This window comes from Dipodomys spectabilis, unplaced genomic scaffold (assembly GCF_019054845.1).
Source record: "Dipodomys spectabilis isolate Male_0828 unplaced genomic scaffold, ASM1905484v1 ptg000205l, whole genome shotgun sequence".
Classification (NCBI taxonomy): Eukaryota; Metazoa; Chordata; class Mammalia; order Rodentia; family Heteromyidae; genus Dipodomys; species Dipodomys spectabilis.
In genome coordinates, this window is record NW_024870882.1 from 4,092,709 (window position 1) to 4,105,338 (window position 12,630).

General features: G+C 33.1%; 1 pseudogene; it reads left to right on the forward strand.

The window, feature by feature from the left end:
* Positions 1 to 6,045: 6,045 nt before the first annotated feature.
* LOC122122145 lies at positions 6,046 to 6,145 on the forward strand (annotated as a pseudogene).
* Positions 6,146 to 12,630: the final 6,485 nt, after the last annotated feature.

Genomic DNA, 12,630 nt, shown 5'->3' on the forward strand with positions numbered 1-12,630 from the left:
AACAATTGCTTACTCTTGAAGAATTAATTATAACAGATGCTTTATTGTTTTATCCTATACCAGAATATGGCTATTTTTCTGTTCACTTCTCAATCTGTAACACCCCATTGGAAAATGAATCTATTGCAGAATTACATAACATGCAAACAGGTACTATTTTGAATCTCTCAGGTATGGAATGTTGAGAATTTGAAAGTGAGTTGTTATTAGTCATAGGAATTTTGAAGAACACACATATTCTGTCCTCTTAACAACTTATTTACTTTTAAAAGTTATGGGTTTCCATAGAATTAAATGGTTTTCGCTTTTAGTATGAGAAAGTACTAATTTATTCTTTTTTGAAAATATTGGCAAGTATATTGTGAAAAAATTATCTAGTTGGATAACATTCAAGTTGATGGCCCTCTGATAAAGAAGGGGTAATTAATTCAAATTATATGACAAATAGTACTGATTTTTTAAAAAGTTACTATATAAAGAATAATATTTACTATATCAATACAGTGAAATTTTATTTCATGCAGCTTATTTTTTAAATTTAATTTTAATGTGAAAGTGATGTGCAGTGGGTTAGCAATTGTAAGGCACTGAATACATAACTTTTCAAACTTGTTATGCCCTCTCTCATTTTTTCTCACATTTTTCCTTCACACCCAAACCCCTCACACGTTGTAATGTACATTTCCAACATATTGTCTTGTGAGTATTGCTATTGCATTGGTTTTCCTTTTGTCCTATGTCTCGCCATTTTGTTGTTCCTCTTCCCTTCCCCAATTAAGGTAAATGTATACACAATACACAGGGTACCAAAATCAAACACAGTAGGAGTTATACCATAGGGGAAAAACCCAAGGAAAATAGAAATCACATAGTACATTAAAAACAACAACTGCAAATAAATATCTCTTTCCATATCTTGGAGTTCATTTTGCTCAGCATCAGCTTATATGTTCATGTATATGCATAACAAAGCCACTGGAAAATAATAGTTTCATGGATACTATATCATGAAAACAACATGTTAACTGTTTTTGATGGTAAAGGTGGAATTAGGATTGGTAAATTTGCGATTCTGATAAAGGAATTTCAAAAGTGTTTTAAAATTATGACAGGTAAATTTTAATTGTTCTAACTTTTAACTTAGCCTATTAAGAAAATTTAAAATTGCCTGGGAAAATAGGCTTTCATGCAAAGAAATCCATGGAGACTTAGCTGAGAGGGAGCAATGTGGGTAAGGTGGCTCATTTTCACAGTAAACAAACAAACCTCACAAACCTTGCTGTAAATCCTGTAGATTCCCATGAGAATTGTCCTTACCTAGGAAATATACTCTTACTGTGTGAAACAAGGTGGTAGGGGAATTTAAATTCAAAGTTTTTTTTTTAAAAAATAAGACATCAAAATTTGTGAATTGACCTTTAATTACTAAACAGTAATTCTCTTAAAAAGATTATTTGGGTCAAAATATTTAGGGAGAAAGTGTCCTCCACAATGAAAGAATGTATTGAGTTTACACTTCTCTGTTTTAATACTTTCCACAATGTCTTTGCACGTGAAGCACTGAAACACAGAAAAAAATCTGATTGAATACTTCAATGATTTCACATTTCTAAGTAGCTCAAAAATATAATATTCTTATTAACATGAGATAGTGAAAACTTCTTTTATTACGTAAGCCAAAAAGTTTGGGGATCAGAAAAGAATTGAGCAAATAGAAAAGGTAAGAAAACAAGTTATTAGAAGCCCTCGCTAAGCGTTTTGGTTTCAGCAGTGGAGGGGGCCAAAATATTTTTATATAGTGATATAGATTGTGTTAATGTTTTTGCTACCTAAAGTGATTTTACAGAGCTTATTTGGCTCAGTATAATGCAGAACAAATTGAATGAAGACATGAAAATAAATTCCACCTCCAAATAAAAGAGTTTTCAAAGATAAACCATGAAGATGTAGCAGTGGGGGACGCTTTATAGTGCTTCAGCTTCACTAGAATTGAAGCCAAGAACCTGTGATTAATTGGAAATCAGGCAAGAGCTAAGAGGAGGACATAGAAGTAGGACATAGAAGTATTGTCCTTTGTAACAGACAATATCATCCAAGGAATTGGTGATTTAACTCTATTCTTCTCCATACATCTTGTTGAGCAAATACAAGACCAACAGGAAAATAACCTATTGAAATAATTTTGCAAAGAATAACTTCACTGTTCCTGATATGGTATCTAAGGAGAGTCTTAAGAGAGAAGATAAAAGTTTTAAGAGATAAGATAAAAGTGGAGTATTCTTAGGTTTCCTCTCAGCATCTTGTTAGCAAAATATATCTTTGAGGTTAGAAGTGATTGAACCAAAAAGTGGTGGAGTACTTATTTTTGTGGGCACTTTAGACACGAGAAGAATTCAAGGTAAAAGAAAAAAGAAAAAATTATAGCTAAATATTTGTGATTATAGGTTCTTGGACTGGATTTTTGGAGACAAAGTTTTGCATTAGCGTTGGTCCTCATTAATATAGTTGTTGGATTTTCATGGCAACCAAAAGAAAAGGGGAAGTTTAATGGACTCGCTTGAACAAGTAAACAGCATGATAGAAAATAATGGCAAATAATATTTAATGAATTATTTTGAACAATTACTTTGTGAGAACAAGGAAGGAAAGATATAATTCAAAATCACTTGACGTTATTAAAAGTATGAAAATGGAGTAGTGAGGAGATTGAGAGAAAACAGAGAGGACTGTTTTCTCTCCAGTGGAGTAATAGGTTCTTGATCTTGTTTCTTCCATTCTGTCTTCACAAGCTATCAAGTGTGACTCAGGACTGGAGTATCCAGTTCAGACAAAGCACTCGCAGAAGAAAATATTTGCAGAAGATATAGGTGATTTATAACCTTAGACAATCTTTTTAAACCTGGTCAAAATTCTCTCCTACCCCAAACTGCCCTCTTTGAACAGTTTGTTTGCTTTTCCAAAGACTGCCTTCATTAACTGCTTAAAATTTTGAGAGGTCATATTCATACTCTCTAGAGATTGCTGTTTGGTTGTCATTTTTGTGTGTTTTTGTTTGTTGTTTCTTTTAATTGAATTTCAAAAGGTTGTGCAAGTGTGTTACAATTAAATATGTCCATCTAATTGTCTAATGCTCCTGGATCAGAGTCACTCCTTCTATCAGTGTCAACCAACTCTTTCTCCAAGATTGAGTTCAGATTTAGCACTTCCTTTATTACATATGTACATTGAGTATTCTAGCTGTACTTGCCCCTTGTTCCATTTTTCATTCATTCTAATTCTTACTATTGTTCCTCTCTGGCTTCAATTTCCTGATAGTCATTCTGTTAAACTGCCTGTTAATACTTTGAAAGGTTTATGTACATTCCATGGAGTTTCACTCCCACATATACTTGAACTGATGTCAGCTTATATTTCCATAATTCATTCATCTGCAATAACAATTTGCAAGACTGGAGATGTGAAGCACTTAGACATGATTTTATTCTTGTTCATTTGGAAGATTAATCTTTAGTCAACAAGAAAATTTAAAAATGGCTTAGAATTTATTCCTAACTACCAGTTTTTATAAATGGCTTTGTACAATGGTGTATGATTATTTTATTTTACATAGGATAATTTTTTGTACTACCTATAAGTTTTGGAAAAAGAAGAAAACTAAAATTTACTACTTAGAGGAATATGACAGAAATAAAAGACAGATTTTATTTTTGTCACATCTCTCATCAGTACCCATATTCAAAACTTAAAGTCATATTTCTTACTATGTTAGACAGATAGGGAAAATATAAAACAACACATGATAAGGCATCTATTAGTGACTTTTTAAAATGTACCTTCTTATGTGATGAAATTTACTTTATTAGCTAATATTTGGGTTTGAAATATGGGAGGCTGATCTATTTAACACATTTCTGGAAGGCACCTACTGAACAGCACAAATGGTGGGGAGTACTATTTCTACACATTAATGAATGGTTGAACTTGTTTGCTATTGGTGCTGGGTACGTAAATCAACTCTATTGTAACTAGCTCCCTACACTTGAAAACCTTGTAATGTCACTATCATCTACTTGTCAAGTGTTATTTTGGCAAATGTGATTTTAAATAGTTTGAAAATGAATATACTTTCAGGAGATTAAATATAGGTTATCTTTGGTTTGAGAATGACAACATTTTTTTATACTACAGAACCTAGTTTTACTGAAGTATCAGTGATTTGAAGCACTAAGGATCTTCTCAGTTAATGTTTTTCTAAATTATATTTGATCTTTAAATCAAGTATTCCTAGACTTGGTAGGGCAACTATGGATCTATCATTTCAGAAACTATTTTTAGGCTGCACTGAAATCTTTCATTAATCATTAGGAGAGGGGTATTTAAAATAATCTTGTTCATTTGTAATTTTGTTCACTCATATGGGCTGGTCATCTGTAAATTGAAAGTTTGAATTACAGTACTTTCTCTCAGATTTTGTGATCTCATCTTTCATTTTAACTTGCCTTGCATTTCACAATTGAATTCTGCTAATTCTTGTAAGGAATTGGGGTCCTGAAATATTATAGGAAATGAGAAATTGAGATGTCTTCAATTATTTTCTTTTGGCATGTTGCATGGGCCTATGTGAGAAGTCTTGCCCTTGTTATCTGATGATACAGATAACTGGGAACTTGTATCCTCGAATCCGTGGGTCCTTCAGAAGAATAATAGCTTTTAGACATCATATCAGCAAAATTTGTGTATAATCAGTAAGAATGCTTCAGAAATATGGAGAAAACACTTTGGGACCATCGAGTTAAAACAATAAACAGAGCATCAGAGTAAAATCCCTTATAGATTAGCAGAAAACAAGACTGTTATATTACCATGTGAATTCAGAAGATCACAAACACTTAGAACTTATCACAAGTTTATACCGGAGATATTGCATTGATACTTTTTATATTCTAATATATATCCTAAATCTCATTATTTATATTCCATTCTATTTATCGGAACAAATGTCAATATATTTGTCAAATTATCAATTCTATTAAGATTCACTCTGTGAAATTTAAAATCAGCACATATTTTATATTTATAAATATAAAATATATAAGTATATATAATATAAAAATTGTTTTGCATTGTTGTGTTGTGGTTAGGGAATCAAAGGCAACTCTGTTTTAAAGTATTATTCCATTATCTCTACCTCAGTGTTTGGTAGAGTTAGACTTAAAGCTTTACCATTTGTAGATTTACAGCCTAGAGGCAAGAGGAAACACTGTGATTAAAACATTACCAATTTAAGGCCTAATATCGAGGAGAAACATGGACTTTTCCAGGAGCTATGGAAATATTTGGTGATAGAGAGTCAGTAGTGTAAGTTCCTGCCTGGTTGGATGCTAGACAGGCCAGGAGAGTAGGTAATCATGCATATGAAAATTTTTTCACCTTTTTGGCTTTAGCTACTTTTGAAATGATAAGTATAATAAACAATTATATTTTAACAAAATACCTTCCATTCTGAACAATTCTGTCTGAACTGTTCATCTCTCTATGATCCCTTGTAACTAAGGTTAGTTTTGTTCCAGAAAGACAATCTATGCTGTCAGGGTAAGATATTTTGGTTGGTCTGTTCCTACAAGGAAGAAGGTTAAAGGTTCAGGTAGACATTTGTCCCAGCAAGACCTCATTTGGGAAATGTTAAGCTGCAGAAGTTTAGAAGTAGCTCTCAAGCAAGGCTTTCTTTGAATCCATTAGCTCTACAAAGCTAACTCAGTTGATAAATAAGTACTTGAAAAGCCATCACCTTTGGACTTAGCTGTAAAGGCTTCAAAGTATGATCAAATTTGAAATGAAAATGACAAAATAGTCATTGACAAAAAATTGTAAATATGATCAATCGACCAAATGATATAAGCTTTTCCACTATACACAGAATTTTAGAGAAATAAGATCAATCGCATTTTAAGGAACAATAAGGGTTCCTTGTTACAAATAGGCAACCATGGATATATGCCTGTATAAAGATTGCATCATTAAGTACTTAAATTTAGAGGGTACTACATGCTTCAGCAGCAGGTCTACCCAAATTACAATAATACAGAGATTAACATGGCACTTGCACAAGGATGATATGAAAATTTGTGAAGTATTCCATATATTTCATTCTTCTGATGCAAGAAATATAAAAACAGTTATTAAAAAGTTGATTACAAAAATACAAGTGTAACAATACATGTAATTCATAGAATTAAAGGTTAGTTTGACATCAGTGTATTAAATCTTCTCCTTAGAAAGGTCTTTACATAGCATAACCTTTACAAAACTTGAAATTAGATAACATTGTCAATTTATCCCAAAGAAATAAAATAATATAAGGACCTAGGAAAAATGGAATCTTAAACTTCTTCTATATTGAATGCAATCTGAAAGGACACAATTATTAATGAAACTATACATTATATAAAAATGTAGAATTCAAAATATTATATCTAGGAGCGAATGAAATAGATTATGGATATTGTACAAACATAGATATATTTTTTCCCAAAAGCACTAGGAACATCTTTAATTTCTATACTATTCATTTCAACAGATAAGTTAAAATTATTTCTGATTAAAAAAATCACAAACTCTGCAGAAATCATTATAGATGTATACAAAAAACTCTTGAATACATTTTGACATCAGAGTCAGGCAAATCACTTGGAAGAATACCATGGAATCCATGAATTTTTAAAGTAAGATATTGCTGTTGCTTTGTATTGTGAAAAAAATTATAGGGACACAAAGGATGGACTGGCATTTTTGAAATTTAAGAAACTTAACCAAACCATTACGACTTAGGAGAACAATTTGTACAGCCTTCCACAACTTCAAAGAGGTAGTGATACATACTTATCCTTTTGGCAATATTAAATGCAGTTTCTTCCAAGCTGTTCTTCAAACCTGGTTTGATATAATGATTCAACAGAGTATCTTTTCTATTTCTATTCCCAGCAGCAACATGCAAGGCTGACAAGAGGCCTTTAGTTTGGGGATTGGTATCTGCCACTCTGGTATTATTCCACATTTAAGCACTGTGCAGGGGTGTCAGCCATTCAGAGTTATTGCATGAATATCTGCCTTGAGCTACCAACTCATGGACAATGTCTAAATGTCCACTGTAGGCTTCCATATAAAGAGGGGTATACTCATCCTCATCCCTAGTATTCATCTGGGTGGCCTTTTTGGAAAGTAGTCTCCACACCATAGTAAACCGTTTAATTTCGACATCCCAAAGAAGAATTTGCTTGGATCCTACTCCATTTTTTTCTTGAAATTGATACCATTCCTCACTTTTTCACCTTGTTCCTTGTCTGAACATTAGGACCCTTGCTGTCTTCATGTGCAGCTTATATTAGGAGCGAGAAAATAGGAAACAATGCCTTCTTTGTAAATGATTTGGGAAATACCATGTTATAGTGTAAGAGAACTCACTATTCAACATATGGGCTTTAAGAGCTTTTTAGTAGCTTTCTAATGTTGGTATCCAACATTAGAAAAAAATGTATAATGCAGTAGTAAAAGAAGTCCTTTGTATGACTACCTAAATTCTTGTTTTTTTTTTAAAGACACTTGTTTTCATCTAAAAATAGGCCTGTCTATTGCCTTCAAGTGATTTTGATGATTGAAGATGCTTAATGAGAAGTCAAAATGTGTTAGTAGTCCTTTACTATCAATTAAATTTCACTTTTTCTTCTTGGAAAATATAATGATCAAAGCAATAGTTCAGAATCAGCAAGCAATAGTTCAGAATCATGCTTCAAGTGCAAGTGAATCACCAGTAAGTAATCCTCGATTCCATTTTCCACAAAGTTTTGTCACAGATACAATGTGCCTGCCTTCTGTAGCTGCTTTCCCAGCCTGGACCTATTCCTTCATTGTATAGGAAAAGTGTGATTCAACTGATTTCAGTCAGATCTGCTAGTAGAATTATCAAGTATTTAGATTCTTTTTAAATTAGTTGTGGGGCCTGAACTCTGGGCCTGGGCACTGTCCTTTAGCTCTTCAAATCAAGGCAAGCACTCTACAACTTGAGCCACAGAACCATTTCTGGATTTTTCTGTTTATGTGGTGTTATTCTGGGAAATGGCAGAGCAGAAAGTGAAATGATGCAACTAAAAATATAAAAGCAAAATAAATTTGGATAATTATGGAGCAAACATATTGTCTATGGGAACCATGAAAGAGAAAGAGGAAAAGAGATACAGATGTGAAATGGCATAGCTAGCCACAAAATCCATGCTTCTAATCAATTTACAGAGCAAACAATTTTTGTATTTTTTAGAAGAGATGGAAATAGAATTCATGTATTTACTTGAAATTAGTAAATACATTTTTAGTCGCCTACGTAAAGAGACATAGCTTTGACCAAATTACAGACAAGAATCTTAATCCTTGGGCTGGGAAGGTGGTTCAGTGGTAGAGTGCTTGTCTTGCAGCTTACTACAGTGTGGAGAGTACTTTCCAAAAGGGCCACTTATATGAATACTAGGGATGAGGATGAGTATACCCCTCTTCATCGCGTAGCCTAGTGTGGACACCTAGACATTGACCATGAGTTGGTATCTCAAGGCAGATATTCATGCAATAACTGTGAATGGCTGGACACTGCTGCACAGTGCTTATATGTGGAACATATTGCAACAGCACACACACACACACACACACACACACACACACATACATCATCAGATTTCTTCTTAAGTATTTTTTGTGTATGGTCTTAAGAAGAAATTTACATTACTAACTTGAATTTCTGACAGGAAAATATCATCACTGTACATCTTGATTCTATGCTCTCTGTTTTAAATTACTATCTAAGTATGTGCATTACATATGTACAGGAAAAATTAAGAGCCACAGGGGTGGCTCAGGTCTTTAATCCTACCTAATCAGAAAGATGAAGTCTGATGACTGTGCTTTGAAACAGACAAAAAAGAACATTAGATTCTGGTTTGAAAGTAACCAGCAAAAGCTAGAAATGGAGCTTTAGTATAAGCAGTAAAATGCTAGCATTGAGAAAACTAAAACAAAAACATAACAAATTCTGTGACAGAGCCAGGCCCTGAGTTCAAGCTCCAGTATTGGCACCAAACTAATGAATGATGAATGAATGAATGAACTAAAAATAAAATAAGTGGTCACATGTGGAGAGACAGGTAAAATGTAACAACCATGGTGATTGGATTACGTATTATTTTGTAATAAGTCAAATTATCATTTTTCCTAATCACTAATATTTTAATTGAACTTTTTTGTACAATAAACCATGAATTTGGCATTCATGTATATGTGTGTGTACATGTGCGCACGTGTGTGTGTGTGTGTGTGTGTATGTGAGGTTGCAATGTTGCTTGCCAATGTGGACAGAGTGAGGCTGAAAAGAGCTATGTTACAATATTGTTATTTATCAGTTTTCTGTCCTGTCATTTCAGTGGAACCACCCTTTTGTACATTTTATTTGTCAAATAATAACATCATCATAATCAAAGCATTTACACCATTAAGTTAGATAAAAGAGATCACTTTCAGCTCTTAGTATATGCTAGGAAAGAAGATACACATATAATTAGGTAGTAAGTTATTGCTGTAAGATGACTGTCAGTACAAAATATGTATTTGACCTCTTAAATTGGATATACTTTTAAGATATACTCATAGAGTAATTTTGACCAACTTGACCAAACAGGTATTACTCTCCAGTTATTCCTGTGAAACTCAAGGTGGATAAACTCTTTCCGAATTTCTGTTGAAAATAGCTTTCTTTGTAAGATTGTATCTATTCACACTAAGATAATAAACCCCGTATTTTTTAGGTTTGAATATCCCATCATATTGACTGAAAATAAGTATTGTGGATATGTTTGTTAGATATACATTGCAAAAACAAACAAAAAAGCATGTGTCACCTCCAGATTGTGGATGCATTTGAAGTTGTATTATACATACAAAGGTTTCTTCATTAATAGTACTTTTGTGGGAGTAACTATCACAACGTTAAGAAATAAGGCTTTTTGAATATCTTTTCCAATATAAGTAACATCCCAGAGTGAATCTTGCAATTTCTGAAAACCCTTTGAATATTTTAGTGTTATTTCAGTTCATTGACTATACAGCTAAAGACATTTCTGAAATAAGCATTGTTAAAATCTGAAAATGTAAGTGGGTATACAGGCTTTTTATGCATCATTTTATGAAAAGCCAGTTTATGAAAATAAAAGATATAGATTAAAAAATGGAAGTGAATTGGGTGAGCTACTTATTAGCATAAATTTATTTTCTATTAGCAAAGTCCTTTGAATGTATATGATGAAGTTAAATTATGTCCTTCGTGACACTATGCTTCAGTTATTTTTAGAATCTTTGTAGTTATAAGAGTGAATTTGTAGTATAAATAAATGTCTTTGAAAATGATTAGGATTAATCTTGTGTTTTGTTTCCTACTCCCAAGAAAATGAGTTATTTTCAAGTGTTAACAGTTTACAATTGAATCTTCAGTATCTTAAGAAATTTTGAACAAATATAGTAGTATTGATGTCTTTTTTTGGGGGGTAGGGGAGTCTGGTAGTGGGGCCTGAACTCTGGGCCTGGGCGCTGTCCCTCAGCTCTTCAGTTCAAGGCTAGCGCTCTTCCACTTGAGCCACAGCACCACTTGCTGTTTTTTTTCTTTTTGCTTATGTGGTGCTGAGGAATCGAACCCAGGGCTTCATGCATGCAAGGCAAGCGCTCTACCACTGAGCCACCTTCCCAGCCCTTAATGTCTTTTTAAACCAATTGTATTCACAAGTTGGAGAGGCTTTAATTCATGCTTAGGCCTTGTTGTCTATGATTTTCTATCCTCTCATTCCTAACATTAATAATAGGTCAGACTGCATTTTTGGGTACATGAAAGGTAAATTATTTATCTGGGGTCAAAGGTGATTTTTATATCAGTCTTGCTTTAATAGCATTTTAAAGTAGTACCTTTGTCTCAAAATGTTGGGTATAAAAAGCAATCAAAATACTTCTAATGGTAAACAACTTAGTTGAGCTACAATGTGGAAATGACTGGTCCATAAGACCTGCAGTCTGTTTCCATCAGGAATTGGGGAGGCCATTCTTTCAGTAAGACAGTGTTAAACAGAGTTAGGGTCCCCAGGCAGTGTAGTGTTGAGTGAAGGGATAGAATATGATTTCTGCTATTTTGACCTAGAAATCAAGAATGTTATACTTTAGCAGTTCCTTTCACCAGGGAGGTATGCATTGATTCTGAACTTCGAGTTTTCATATTACAGTTCCCTATTTTCTAACAAAGATAAACTGAAATATCATGAGTGTACACAATAATTCTGGGAATTTTTCCTAGAATTTTAGTCATAAAATAGAATGAGGTTAATTGATACAGTCGGGGATGGACCTCAGGCTAACACTTACCATGTGTGCAATGTTGTACTAGTAATTACAACTCTGAAGACTTCAATATCATCATCTGAGAATTAAAAATGTAAGTAGTTCCACTTTATGGAATTATTCTGAGGATTAAATTAGATACCATAGGTAGAGTACTTGGAAAAATAATCAATTAGCATTTGGCACATTCTACCTGTTATTTTATCATGTGGTGAATTCTAACATTTTTACTGTGATTTTTATTGTGTCTCTTTCTGATGTGCAATGTGATGTATTGATATTCAATGCATTGATCATTTTTCTGTCACTATGAGGAAAATACCTGCAAAGAAAATTTCTGAGGAGGAAACTATTATATTGACTCATGGTTTAAGAGAACACAGTTTAAGATCAGATGTCTCCATTGTTTTTAATTATATTTTTATTATCTTAACTAGTTGTACAAGGGAATTTCCATTCAATAAATCATGATTTAAGTGTAATGGATCTTTATATAACTTTTCCCTACACTTTTTTTCTTTTTTATTTATTTTTTATTTTATTTTATTTTTTTGTGAACATACTGTACAGAGGAGTTACCATTATATGGGCAAGATAATGAGTACATTTCTTATCAAGCATTGCAGCCTCCTCCTTTGTTTACCCTTCACATCCGTTCCCAGCCTCCCCCACCCCCTCATCCAATACTCCACCCCACCAAAGTTGATTGAAATTAATAGCAATTATCCATTTTGTTAAAGTAGAGATGGTTTTACTAAACTGATTCTCACAATTCATCTTCCATTCAACAAGTAGTAACGTGTAACAATTCCCTTTGTTTTGCTCCTTATTAAATTTGTTTCCATTTTATTTTATAATGAAGGATGATTTCATAAATCTACTGTAGATGCAAAAATATGTCAATATATTTCTAACTGTATGCATTGATCTATACATACACATATATACACAGGTTACAATGATAATTTATAACTTCTGTAACTATACAAATTACTGAATTATTAAAAACATCGACGGCTCATGCCTGGAATCCTGGTTACTCAGGAGGATGAGATCTGACGATCATGGTTTGAAGCCATCCTGGGCAGGAAAGTCCATGAGCCTCTTATCTCCAAACAACCAACAGAAAATCAGAATTGGAACTGTGGCTCAAAGTATTAGAGTGGTAACCTTGAGAGAAAAAGCTCAAGGACATCACCCAGGCTCTTAGTTCAA